This window comes from Anopheles arabiensis, chromosome 2 (assembly GCF_016920715.1).
Source record: "Anopheles arabiensis isolate DONGOLA chromosome 2, AaraD3, whole genome shotgun sequence".
Classification (NCBI taxonomy): Eukaryota; Metazoa; Arthropoda; class Insecta; order Diptera; family Culicidae; genus Anopheles; species Anopheles arabiensis.
In genome coordinates, this window is record NC_053517.1 from 81,948,251 (window position 1) to 81,952,417 (window position 4,167).

At 41.0% G+C, this 4,167-nt stretch overlaps 1 non-coding gene across 1 annotated transcript; it reads left to right on the forward strand.

The window, feature by feature from the left end:
• Positions 1-1,529: 1,529 nt before the first annotated feature.
• On the forward strand, positions 1,530-1,642 carry LOC120899233. Its single transcript, XR_005739036.1, has one exon. It is a non-coding gene; the product is annotated as a U2 spliceosomal RNA (small nuclear RNA).
• Positions 1,643-4,167: the final 2,525 nt, after the last annotated feature.

Below are 4,167 nucleotides of genomic sequence, written 5' to 3' on the forward strand. Positions count from 1 at the left end.
TTTTTCCTCGCTTGCGTGGACCATTGCGGACGTTTGTTAGCCCAAGGGGAGTACACCAACGGAGGGGGGGGGGGTTCTTCTTCACTTCTCGTCTTTTTACCGCCCGTTTCATACCTCCTTCACACCATGGGCCCCTTTTTTCTTGTAGCTGCCGGCGCTGTCTTCCGTTTATCGGTGGGGCTGGGAGGAGAAATACTTACACGCCGACGCCAACACCGCCTTCTGGGGCTGGAATGGTATGAGGTAGTGTGTGTAGGGTATGGGGATTTGTTCTAAAAGATTCATTCGCTTTTTTTTGCTCGAGTAGGAGGGGGTCAAAGCAGGACGACCGGACATTTGAAGCGAAAACTTTTTTCACTTGTGCAAGTAACGAAGGAAAACAAATGGAAGATTGTGTCGTGTGTCAGGTCAATCTGATGGTAAGAGGAGGAAGAGAGGGACTACTTTTCAATCAAGAAGCGTTTAATTTTAGCTATAAATAATGAGTAACAAGAAATAAAACGATTATTTGAAAAGAGGAATTATGACTTGAACCTACAATCTTTAAAAATTTGACCGTCTTGGGATATTTTCTGTGTGAATATATGAGAAAGAAACTGATATTCTTTTGATAAAAATACAATTTTACTAAAATTCCTTTTTTTTATTAAACAGGTTCTGTGGAAACTTATTAGTTTGCCATTTGGTTTAACTTATTAGTTGCAGTTAGCATTAGTAGTAGTTCTATTAGTAATAGTAGTAGCAGTAATAGTAGTAGAAAAGGAAATATTCCTGCATGCAGCAACAGATATTTAAGAATATTGTTATCATGCTAAAAGGTTTTTATGTTTTTTTTAAATAGAAATTCTTGGTAGTTTCAGAAATAAACAGTACCTGAAAGAAAATACCGAGCATGAACATATTAGGAATACCAGTACGTTCAGATGTCATTAGGGATTCTTGGCCACTGTTAGCCACTGTAGAATTATTAAACAGGTTTTAGCTCCTCAACTACAACTATCAGCTGCGGGTTTACAGTGTCGGAGGCCCTAAGCAGTAAGAAGTGTTGAGGCCCCTTTGTACATGATTACTGGGGTGTACTCGGCATCTGTGCTTAGGGTTCGTCTAGCGCGGGGCCCTCCTTGCCAATACAGTGCCATATTCTATCAACTGTTATGGATAATGGACTAAAGATTCCGGGGCCCCTCATTGACGGGGCCCCCGCAATTGCTTACTTTGCTTACCGTTAAATACGCCAATACGCCACTGACAACTTTTATATTGTTTTAACGAACATGTGCATACTAGTAGTGATGCAAAAATTTAACGAGCTTTTCATAGTTACGTTACAAATGCGAATGTTTGTTTCTTTTGGCTAGATGTAGTTCGTAAGGTGTCTTTTAAACACCGTGTTAAATGCATGTAACAAATAACAAACAGGAGCGATACAGTACATACAAAATTGAATTGTAGATACTCGTGACATGGTGATTTTTATTATGATAAGTGTGTTTTTTTGCGGGAAGATCTCTATTATTGACCTTATGGAGAAAACTTCTCGGCCTGAAAGCTAAGATCAAAGTGTAGTATCTGTTCTTTTGACCTAAAAATCTGGTAGATCTCTGATAGGGAGACAACAAGTGCTACTAATGATGAAACTAATAAGCATTGGAAGTCTTTAATAAAAAAGAGCTAGAATGCGTCTCCCGTAACCCTTACAAACCTGTATTACTTTAGTGGAAGTTTATGGTAGCTTTATAGAGCGCAAACTGAAGCAACTTGTTTGGAAGTAGTTGGTAAGGTATAATAGTGGTAGCTTTTGTAAAGAAGATGAAAAAATATTCTGTTCTGGTGTACACAAAATAAAAGGAAAGACAACTTCAGGTTGAGATGAAAAACTGCAATCAACTGACCATCTGATAGATGTCAGACTAGTGACAGCTCAGTATGATGTTTACTAGCACACAAGAGTATTTTAGCATTCAAAAGAGTTGCTTTCGGCCAAGCGAAGTGTAGTGATGAACTTCCGAATTTGATTGTCTCCCATGAGAAACGATTAGTTACTCAGTAGTTTGTGAGCAATAAAATGATCTTGTTTGCTTGCCAGAGAGGTCAGCAAAACAAATTGTAGCTTAGGTTGGCCACCAGAACACAAGAGCCGGTCATATCGATGGTGTGGGCCGTCATAACGGCCGATAGTCGCTTACCTCTCGCATTAATAGTTATTGGGTTCCAAATAAAGCGCATTCTACCGCGAACATATTTTGTAGGAAGCTTTGAAGCCGTGAACATGGACACATTTTGACCGCAAACCTTGGAAAATCCAACTGAACTCAACACCGACGCGCTACCCCACGAATGGTAACGAAACGAGGTTCCTCGATTCTTTTCCACCGCACAAGGGCCATCAAAATGACCAGATGCTAATCCGATGGTCTATTATGCTCTGGATTTTTTGGACAACGAGATTGGCATTAAAAATACTCAAAGCGTCGAACACCTCAAGCCGAAATCGGGCCGTGGAAGCCGCTTTAGGGCAGCGTGCGATGGTTTCATCGGCCATCTGAAGGCCATAATTCGTGCTAAAGGTGACCAAGTTTCGGACAAACACTAATTAATTCTGAAATTTGATTATATTTCCAACACTTTTTGCTTTCACTTAATAACATGAAAATTTAAAAGAAATAATGAAATTTTACTTTGTTGCAGTTTTTTTTCATTTCGCCCTGTAGAGGCGTTACAAGAGGAAGGTCTTGTTAAAACACACACATCCTGAAGACAGCTGGGATATATCAGCAAGTCATTTACCACTATTGAAAGGAATGCAAATGAACTGAAAGAAAGGTAATTGGCTTCGATGGAAAATTATGCCAAGAGAAGACGAATAGCACTTATTTGCATGTAACCAGCTAGTCCTACATCAATAATATCTACCAGGTGTATAGCCCAGACATTGTTTCTTGGGTTTACTGTCTGTTCAGGTTGAGGAAGCATGATCTAGCTGACCAAAACTTCTACAATTAGGGTAAAAGTAGTGCTCTCGCTTAGACACTAGAACTCTTAGATACTTGTTAAATGTTTGCTTTGACACTAGAAAATTTACACTGTTTTAACAGACAAAATGCATTGCGTTATGTTGAAAGTTGTCCCGAGGGGTTATCATGGATATGTTCATTTATCTCGCACATACATTTTACTTTTTCTTTGATATTTTTGAGTGACATGTGTTCTTCACGCATGGGAACCAAATCATGTTTGCCTTCCCCACAAACCTTGCAAGGGCACTGATATTGTAATAAAATGATATCCAAAGAAGGAAACAATTCCCACCAGACTGCTCAATTGCCACTTTCTTCCTGTTTTGTTGTTTTTTTTCGTTGAATGAGATGTTGGACATTAAGTAGTGGAAAACAGACCCCTGTTTCTCACCGCTACGAAAATCCTATCGTCCTGTGCGAGGACGAGCACGAGAAAGCGCGAAGAAAGCAAATAAGAAATTCGCCCCGTGCTCACAGGCAGGTATACCTTTCACTCACCTTTTGTGACCCGCTAGAACATCCAAAGGGCAGACCAATTGTGTAACCCTTTACCATGGTTCAGCGCGACAAAAGAAAGCAAAAAAACACCTCAACATCATTTGCATAAGAAGATGAGAGATGCTGCCGTGAGACCGCTTCCGAGTTACCGTGTGTGTGTGTGTGGTCTTGGACTTGGACCAGGTTCCTGCTTGGAATAAGAAAAAAAAGGATCACACACGCCACCCCGTCAAGACAATTCGTTCCGCACCCGTTCGTTCCATCTGGTCTCGGCCGGCATGTTGTTTTAATGTTGTCCGCGCGCGCTCGCCTTTTTTTCATATTACTCGTTTCACCGAAACACAATTACTACTATTATAATTATTATTGTTGCAAAGGCGGGCACACACACACACACACACACCGGTACAGAACCGGTTTGGCGCGACGACGACACGCGGAACGATAAAAACGACGACGCGGCAGAGAGACCCTGGCGTTAATCGGAAGGATAATAAGGATGCTGATGAATATCACTGCAGCAACTTCCGGCCAGTGTGTGAAAGAGTTTGTGTCTAAAATGTTGTTTTTTTTTTCGTTTCTGGTCCTGAAACGGTTACAAAACGGTTTCACTCTCTATTGGCAGGCGACAGGCGACCCGGAAACAATCGTC